The sequence below is a fragment of the Lonchura striata genome, chromosome 1, assembly GCF_050655825.1.
Source record: "Lonchura striata isolate lonStrDom1 chromosome 1, ASM5065582v1, whole genome shotgun sequence".
Taxonomy (NCBI): domain Eukaryota; kingdom Metazoa; phylum Chordata; class Aves; order Passeriformes; family Estrildidae; genus Lonchura; species Lonchura striata.
The window spans coordinates 25017811-25027794 of NC_140703.1; the positions used below are offsets into that span (position 1 = coordinate 25017811).

Consider the following 9984-nt stretch of genomic DNA (forward strand, 5'->3'; position numbering starts at 1 on the left):
CTAATTGCACTTTCTTGGGGAAAATATGTGTGCATTGCTTGAGTCCAGATCAGTGTGTTTTAGCAAAGTTTCATAAGATGTTTCTTTTTTTAAATGTGTGTTTTCTCTGACAAGCACACAGTTAAAGGCTATGTTCTGCATATTTTATGTTACCTAATAAATATTTTGTCAGCCTTATTAACCAGGTTAAAGGGAAAGAATAGAAAATTAATAGTTTATGTTAAGATGATTTTGGAAGGCATATATCTCTTACAGCTAATATATTTGCCACATTTCTCAGTTGGCAAACAAATTGTTTCATAGCTGCACAGCACTTCACCACTATGCTGGGCCATTTCCCTCCATGCACATAATATTTATTGTTATTGTGTTCATTAAATCAGCGTCCTTTGACAGATTTTCATGTTGCTTGGGTTCTTACTGTGCAACGAGCGTCTCATTTATTGTCTACCTGTGTGTTACTTATCTATTAGAGGAAGACAGACAAAGAGTGAAAGAAGCAGTGGTGCTCTGATGCTGAAGTCACGGTGAACAGGAGGTCTTGCTCCCTATGTGTGTCCGTGAGTGCATCATCCCACCGCCTCTCTAAGTCAAGCAAGAACTCATCTCATGCTGCATGCATGTGTGACAATCATGGCAGCTTCCTTAAATTATCAGCTTTGTATTCTGTCCCCCTGTGGACCCAGATCTAAAGCCTGCTGGATTCCTTGAGAGTTGGTTTGTCAAGCTTATAAGTCTTTATTATCCAGGAAAGAGTCAGGAGAGGAACAAGTCAGAAGCATGTAGATATGCAGGAGCATATCCCAGCTAGCCACAAGAAAGGAGTACACACAAGGACCAAGGCAGAGAGAGAGACAGAAGTATTTTGGACATCCTTAGGAGATCCAGAGGTAGATGCTCTTTATGCAACACCTACTGAAAATGTCCATGGAAGTAGAGAAATCTCAGGAGACACACTCCACTGAGAATCAATGGCAAACAAAGAGTTGTGAAGGTTTTCTCTTGTTTGGTCCTGTTTGAAACAGCCCATGTACAGGCCTTCAGCACTCAAGCAGTCAGAACATCTAAGCTGTTTGCAGAAGCTATCCATATGTTTTACTGCCAGGCAACTGAGATTATGGTTTTTTGCTTGCTTTAGTCTGCGCCTAATCCACCTTTACTGGAAATGCAGTGGTGAGGGAGAGGAAACAATTTAACAGGATTCACAAAGAAGAGAATTATGCTATACTAAACCTGACTCATCGTAAACCCACTAGGCCCTGTGGAAAGCTTTAGTTATGGTTTTGGGACCTTAGATTTGGTATTGAAAAGAATGCCAAGAATAGCTCAAAAATGAGGCAATTTCTGCCTTACTGAGGATTTTCCATTTATAATTCCTGTGCAAGGTCTGCCAGCATCTGATATTCTTAGCCTACTGTATGAATGCTGTCTGGAGCACTACCCTCTGTCCTGTGCTTTTCATTCGCTCACTTCTGGACACAGTCCAGTGTCCCTGATGTCCCTCCATTGATTTAAACTTGCACTGGATTAAGCCCAGCAGTTGCCTAAGCACATTAATTTCATGGTTGTTTGTAGTTATGTTTTGGAGATTATAAGGGTTCTGACTGTTATAAATATCTTTATAGGTCTGACTGTTATAAATATCTTATAAAAATGCAGTGCCTTTACCATGTTCTCTTTTATTATTATCATTATTGAGTTACCCTTTTAACTTTTAAACCACTCTGTAGTTTAAAAGTAGAAAAATCTCCTTAGAAAAACTTAGCAGCCTCCTCCATAGAAGAGTATGATTTAATGAGAAATCATTAGCTATGGAGCACTATGACTTGGCTTGTGAGCATTTAGCCTAATCCACTGGCCAGTGCCAGTCCCAGCATGTGGGTTCCAGTACTCCCCACTCAAAAATTTCCCTAAGGTCTGTGAGAAGCTGGGCTAACTAGAACGGTGACTATACATCACTAGATATCTGTGGAGGCAAGTTTTGAGAACAGGGAGCTAAAAAGGGTTCACATTTTCTTGGCTACCAGATTAAGCAGCTTTATGTCAACATCTTCAAGTTACACCTAGCCTTGACCTTCAGCATCTGACTTGAGACTTTCTAGACTGATGTTCTTTAAATGAACAGTATCAAGTGTTTAGAGCCCAGAGTCTGGTCTCTTTTGTTTGGGCTATATAGAAAATGCACATAAAATTGCACTGTGTGTTAAAAGAACCACAAAGTCCAAGTGCCCAGTTAAGTGCCTTGGCACATCCCTTCTAATTCCACCTGTTTCAGTCAGACATACCTGATTTCTGTGTGTATATGAACTTTCCATAAAGGTTATTCATAGGGGTACTGTTCATGGTGACTTATAAAAGGGTTTTTCGTGGGGCTAATTACATCTCAGTCCTGCTGTGGATGCTTATTCCCACAGATTCCCTTATGTTGTGAAGGATTCTTTCTTACACCCGCTATTTGCCCTCTTTCTTTTTGCTGTGAAACATTCTCTGGCATGACTCAGACTTTTTTTTTTTTGCCTTGCACAGCATTCAAGATGCAAATTTCAGCTTGAGCAGCTTGCTGGAGCACGATGTTCTAAACAGAATAATGGATTTTTTCCCTCAGTTGAAGGACTAGGCAAGAATCAGTTAAAGGTCTCTGCCTAGGTGAAGCCTGGTAGATAACATGGATGTTTCTGCACTGTACTTTCAGCCCAATGGCTCCCTAAGGAAAAGGTGGTTGTAATTATTTTTTGGAAATATCTTTAGGTTTATTGTCATGTGCCCACACATGCACTCTTTAGTTTTTAAGATTTCAGACAATTAACTGCTTCTCTAGCACAGCCTCATGATGAATATTCCCTCTTGATTTGTTTTTAATTGGAGTGTTCCTACATCATCAGTACGCTCATACATCATTTAAAGAAAACATCAGCTGTCTTTCTACTGCCAGGTTGGCTGCACATGGGTTTAGACTATATACTTCATGTGTGCTTCTCCCTTATTTAGAGGGTCTGTTCTGGTTCAGACTGGCTCTGGTTTTCAAATATATGGCTGAATGGGGATCATGGCCATTGCACTAAGCTGATGCTTATGAGGCAGATGTCACCTTCTTATCCTCTCCCATACTCTATCTACCTCAATTTCTAAACAGTTTTTTCCACTGTCCTTGCAAAAATCAAGAAGGTAGAGTACCACATAAGGGGTGAGGAGCGAAGAACACTGGAGGTTTGTCTGCACTGTACCATGCATGGTGCACTGCAGAGCAACACCTATCAACACTCAAGTAAATGCTGAGCAAGCTAGCTGGGATACAGAAATGTACCTGATCATGATAGAATGATAGCCCATTCTTTCTCCTCTAGAAGAGTGTCAAACAGCATTAGACTTTCTGTCAGGAAATCTAGGTCTCAGCAGAAAGGGAGACCCAATAGTATAAGATAGTCTCTTTTCTGATGACAGCTTTCTGTGAAGCATTAGGTGGTTTTTGTAGTTTTTAATTAGGTTAACAGGAGAATTGTGATAAAATCCTTGGTGTTATGCTCTGGCCAACTGGAATTAGACTATCTTCACAAGTTCATTTCAAGATGCTCCAGTGTGTCAACACCACACTGCAGTCTGCTCTTTGTTATGGCTAAGATCCTTGTTGACAAAAGGAGACAAAGGAAAATTCCAGCATGAGAATTCAGTTATGTCTTGCATGGCTCATCCTTTTTACCCAGTGTGTTTGGCAAGCATTTATATTTTGATATTTACTTCTGTTCATCCCACACTGCATTGTTACCCTCTTTGTTTATTTGGTATGTTTCTTCCAAGAAACAGACTAAAAACTGAATCAAATTTTTAACAGAACAAGCAGGAGAATAATACATATCAGTCTGTTGCTCTTGCTTGATCAAAAGGCTTAATTCATTAATACATTCATGCTGTAAACTTTCAGCTCACAAATGTGTAACAACAGCTCATTATCTTTCCAGGTATTCATACAGCACATTATGGATAAGTTATTAACTTTATTGAATATGTAGCTAGAATTTGAGTGTTGTGGTACAAAGGAATGTATCTGACTTTGCATAGTTGTTTAAATTTAACTCAAATAATGAGATCAACAGGCACAACAAATGAAGAACAAGTGCACACATATACTGTTTAAGTAGTCTGATATCTTTCCATGAAAAGGTCACCTGCATGGTGAGTGAAGGGAAGGTAGGAAGTGTATTTTTCTGGCCTTTGATTCTGCCCTCCCTTTCGAGCAAGATGCCCATCTGTGGGATGAATGGGTTCATGGTGTGCTGGGTGGTGAATAGGCTGAAAGGCAGAGCTCAGGGGGTTGTAGTGAATGGAGCTACATCTGGCTGGAGACCAGGCACCAGCAGTGTTCCTCAGGGTGCAGTCCTAGGGTCAGTGCTGTTCAATGTATTTATCAATGAGCTGGATACTGGAGTTAAATGTACAATTAGCAAGTTCACTAACAATACCAAACTGGGAGGTGCTGTTCATTCTCTTCGGGGACAAGAGACTTGCAGAGGGATCTAAATAGACTGGAGCACTGGACTGTGATTCATAGGATGAAGTTTAAGAAGTTGAAATGCTGGATTCTGCACCTGGGATGGAGTAATACCAGGGATGAGTAGAAATTACGAGATTTCACTGTTGATGCTAATGCTTTTATGAATAATGTTTAGCCTTTTTAGTAGTTACTGTGGTGTGAGGGGAAAGCAGGTGAAATGACATCTTGTGAGGCTTGACAGGAGCCTGGTCAAACTCGTTCCATTGGGTTTGGGCGAGCACAGAGGCCGGATGGAACAGTGGCAGTGACATACCTGGGCCCTCAGCAAGCAGTTTGGCTGCATGCTCAGTCACACCAGCAGGAGGTGTTCCCCTGTTGCTGAGGAATTCAGTCCATTTGTATGAGACAGGGCACCAGGGACTGGTTTGGTTTAACAGAGAAAGGTAATGACCTGAAGCCATGATATGCAATTCTTGCTGGTGATCCTGGGACTGTGCTGGATGTGTATGAAGTGAGTGCCGAGCACCAAAGCAGTCTAAGTCACCATTTAAAATGAATGTCATGGAGATCTACATATTTACTGTGCCTGCCAAAAAGCACTTAATTATTCAGAGCTCTTTTCCTCTGCTTTATTAAATAATGCAGAAAGTAACTGCAAATGATGGCTCAGGTTATTGAGCTGTGAGTGCAATGTTTGCTGTGCTGCAGCATTAAGTGCAGAGCCTGTGATATGTGTGCTGTAGTTCTCATCTCCAGCAAAGGCAGATGTCAGAGGCACCTGGAAAGCAGGTAATGTTGAACCAGTCAAAGAGCAAAGTGCAGGTTTTGATGCTATAAAGGTTCAACTTTAACATTTCTAAGCACAACAGAAGGATGTTTACATTAGTCCTGTCTCATCTAATTCCCTTCCTAAATGGTAATTAAATATGTTGGAGTAGGTGACTTTTTCCAACCCAGTGTGGCACATTCAGCAAATAAAACCCTTGGGAAAAAACTCTGCTTGATGATTCTGCAGTTCAGTGTAACAACTGCAAGTCTGTTACAATTCAAGGACTATTTCATTGCTGACCTTGCATTATTTTTATGGTCATAAGTCAGTTTCTAGAAGTGAAGTGGTGGCAGCTAGAGTTACTCATGCCCTTTGTTGCTTGCCTCAGCAAAACATCTGTTGTTGAATAAGCCACAGAGACTCAACAATTCTCCTAGACCCCAAGGAGGTCCCCTAGGACTCAGGGGAAGGCAGAAATATGTGATGGAAGAGTGCTTTGTAATATAGATAACATATAGATGAGAGTTTCTTATTTCTTAAATAGATAAGAGTTTCTTCAAGGCCACCTCAAATTCTCCATCAGTAGCAAATTCACTCTGAATAAGTAAAATAAATATAAATAAAGGAGGAATTATTATTACATCTTACGTTCCATGTAAGATCATGGTCTGAATTTATTTATTTATTTATTCTAGCAGGATCTTCTTTTGGTGATGAATTTCCAAGTCAAAGTTTGTTCACTTTAACAGGGCTCTGAAGCCAAGACAGAGTCTTAAGTAACTTCAACCTTTAAAGTAATTTGAGCAATATGTTTATACTAACTGAAGCAAAACCTTATATGAAGCCTCACACAACCATGGAAAACTAGAATTTTAATTCAGAGGCCACAGGTTGTGCCAAAGGCCCATTATCATTAATTTGTTGAGAATTTATTTGCTCTTGTTCTTTTCTTGCCACTTTCTTAATCTGTGATCACATCTCCTCCTTCCACTTATGCTTCGCTGTTAGCGTATTCCTTCTGTTCTCATCTCTTTGTTTTCTTTGGTCAAGAGTTAAGAGCCCCAAACACAGATGAAAAGTTTTATATCAATGTTATCTGTTGATTCTTCTTCAACTGGCAACTCCTCTGCTTTTCAAGGATGATATTTGATGTACTGTGCTGGCTTTTTTATTTTCAAAGTTATTTGGGGAGCTCTCTCCAAATTCTTTGCTGGTATTAAATTATCCTAGTCATCTCATCTCCTAAGATAGAGGAGCATGCATTTACTTTAAGAACTTACATAATGGCATATTCTTCATGGTGGCTTCATGTCTCTTCCACTATTTTCACTCTGATTCTTGTAATTTTCCTCATTTTTATCTGAGATAGAACCATCTCTTCTGCATCTGTATCTTCTGTGTTTTTCATAATTTGGAATGATCTCTTTGGGATCAGGTTCTGCAGTGTGGTGATTTGTCTTGTTTGGGCAATACCTGGAGAATTTAGCCCTGTAGTTAAATTAAAACTCACATTCTAAAAAATGTAGCTGTGACCTTTTTTTGCATAGTGGGATTTATCTAAGATAAGGCTTTAATGCTAAGCTTAACAAAACTTCTTTTACTCTTCTTAAATGATTTGATGATAACTTAAGGCAAAGTGAGTTGTGGTCTTCATGAGGTTAAGTCAGATTTTTCAAGTAGGATGGAAGGGAATACACAATTTCAATTGGAAATGACCTGCAGTGACCATCCAGTCCAATGGCCTGACCAGTTCTGGTCTTTTATGTCTTAAGAAACTATGTACAGAATATGTGCTGCCTTGACCATTCACGTGTCTGTTGGCACACTCTTTGATTGACTGCCTCTAACTTGAGTTCCAGTTTATCCAGTATTTCTTGCAGAGGTACATCAGCTAAGATCCTGAAAAGTATTTACATGCATGACTCTTAAGGCTGAACACCATTGAATTTGGCCAAGCTTCACAAGCTGGGTGAGACTGAAATGAATGTTGCTCAGGTATGGAGAAAGACAAAGACAAGCCTGTTGTCTCTGATCTGCAGGTGTTTTTTCTAGTCTTTTATTTTCAGCATGTGGGCAGCCCTGTGCCTTTTCTAAACTTCTCAAAGCATAGGTCCAGATTATTCTTCAGGGCATCAGCCAAACATATACCAGAACCCTGAAATGTGAGAAATAAAGTAGCAGTCCCCTTTGTAAATACTTTGTCTTGAGAAGTAAATGTAAGCACAAGCACTGCTTTATGTTCGATAATGTGTTATAGCAGAACTCCTCCTGCCTATGGTTCACGACAACAACTCTGGCACAAAGTGCCACTACCATTGATGTTCATGCTCTCTGATTGCAAACACTACTGTAGCCTTAAAGATGCCATAAAGCCTTAAAGGCCACCACAGTAACCTGTTGCTAATGCAATAAACATGGACTTGGAATCAAGTCCATAAAATAGAAAAAAACAGTGGCTGTGTGTTAATGGTCAAATCTAAGTAAGTTTTCCAAAGAGCCATCTGATCTTCTGCCATATCTTCTGGTTCACCCACAGACTGGTTTCCTTTCAGCTTTGTTGACATCTCTCTGCTTAGGTAATGCCATGACTCTCTGCCAGGCTTATCTCATATTACAAAATCCTTAATACTGGGCTGGAAGAGGTTGAAAGGTCTCTCTTGACCTTACAGGAAAGAAGCCTTATTTCAACATGGCTACAGGTTTGTTATTTTGTTTTTCATCAGTGCTGTGTTGTCAAGGTGTATTTATCATGAGTTTCATAGTATTTGATGTCCTGGAAAACAGGACTTAAAATATTTTTAAAAGTGCTGATGTCCCAGTTCTAGTTTTCAAGTGGTTAAACAAGAATCTCAGCCTTCACTTAAGAAACACATTTCAAGGCTCAGCATTTTTGAGAAGTAATTGGAAACACTGTTTGAACACTTGAAAATTACTGAAAGTGAAAAACACTAGAAGTGTTTATATACTCTGCAAATTGAGAAATCAGAATATCTTTAAAAATTGAGCTCATTCTTTTTAGTTTTTAACAGAAGTCCCAGGGTTTTTAAGGTAATCTTGAGATTTAGGAACAAGAGAAGTCAAGTCCTTCTCTTTGACTGTCTGTTTTCCCTAATTACTTACACTGTTCTGTTATTCAAACCTCTCCTCAAGTTGAGTGGATCAAATGGAGGATGTGGGTTTGTCTTAGCTCCTGCCTTTGCTGAGTTTCAAGTTAAAGGAGATGCCCAAAGTCTGGTGCCTATTGGTGTTTCTCTTCCTCAGCCACACCATCTCACTTCACATTTTTTATTTCCATTTAGAAAAGCTCAAAAGGTTTTATATGTTTCTTGAAGTTTGCTGCATTTGCCTTTGTGAATGCAAAGATTTTCCTGCCCTAGTTTATCTAAAAAAAATTGCTGACAAATGTGCCATCTGCAACCCTTGTAGCATGGCTGGCACAGTGCTTAGTATTTACAAGGGAATGTTTTTCTCTCAGATGTTTGAATTCAATCCATACTGTTGTTATTTATTAAATAAATAAAACTTTATTCCCTGATGTCTTATTTATTAAAGACTAAGGATTTATTTAAAATGTTAGGCTTTGTGTTTACTCTCAGGTCAGGGATTACTTTTACTCCATATAGTACAAGTGCAGGTGTGGCACTTCTGTGCCTTGGAACACAGGAGAATGAAGAAGTGCAGTGGGCTCCCTGCACTGGGCATTTGTGCTGGGCTGTACTCGGTCTGACTGGGCACAGCTCTTCATTTCCCTGCAATGGCATCTGGTTTGTGCCAGAAGGAGTGAAAAGTGGCTCAGATTTAGTGTTCTAAGGTGTCCCAAGCAGGTTGAAAGGCTCACTTTCCCAGAATGGCTCTAGGAAAGTTAAAGCAAACTTGATGAGGTTTTGAAGCAGGCAAACTTTTGTGAGACAGGCTTGTCACCACCTCACTCTGTGCTAAGCAACTTGGGCTGGAGTCTTAACAGCTTTGGAGCAGTGTTTTCCCATACAGAAGTGTTAAGTCAATATTAGAAACAGATACTGCAACTTAGATAAAAACTTAGATAAGGGCTAAGTTCAGTTCCTAGCTTTGTTAACTAGTTGTCTTAGGACTTCACAGGAACCACTCTTTCTCTACCTCTGTTCTGCTTTTTGAGGTTTTTTATGGTCCCTATCCCATTTCTGCCTTTCCCCAAGATACATTCTGTTTCCCACCTACACCTTTCCTCATCTGATAATTACTTAACTTTCTGAAGAGGAGTCCTGTGAAATGTATCCTACACAGATGCACTGCTAGGGTGGATCTGGGAATAGAGCATGGGTGGAAACAAGGGACTGGGACAGGGATGAGGGAGAACAGAGGCATGAGCCAGCAGTGTGCCCAGGTGGCCAAAAAGACCAGTGGCATCCTGATCTGTATAAAAAATATTGTGTCAAGCAGTATTAGGGAAGTGACTGTCCCGCAGTACTTGACACCGGTGGAGTTGCACCTCAGATTCTATGTCCAGTTCTGGGCCCCTCACGAGAAGAAATATGTTGAGATCCTGGAGTCAGTCCAGAGAAGGGCAGCAGAGTTGGTGAAGGGTCTGGAGCACAAGTCCTATGAGGAGCAGCTGAGAGAATTGAAGTTGTTCAGCCTGGGAGAAGAAGAGGCACAAGGGTGACCTTATCACTCCACAACTACCTGAAAGAAGAGTGTAGAAAGGTGAAGGTCAGGCTCTTCTCCCATGGTAACAGATACAAGGACA

The 9984-nt window shown here is 40.2% G+C and overlaps 1 long non-coding RNA gene across 1 annotated transcript in view; it reads left to right on the top strand.

Annotated features, from left to right (window-relative positions):
• The window catches only part of LOC146768622 (uncharacterized), a 95892-nt gene that overhangs the window by 28023 nt on the left and 57885 nt on the right, over positions 1-9984 (top strand). The window lies entirely within an intron of this gene.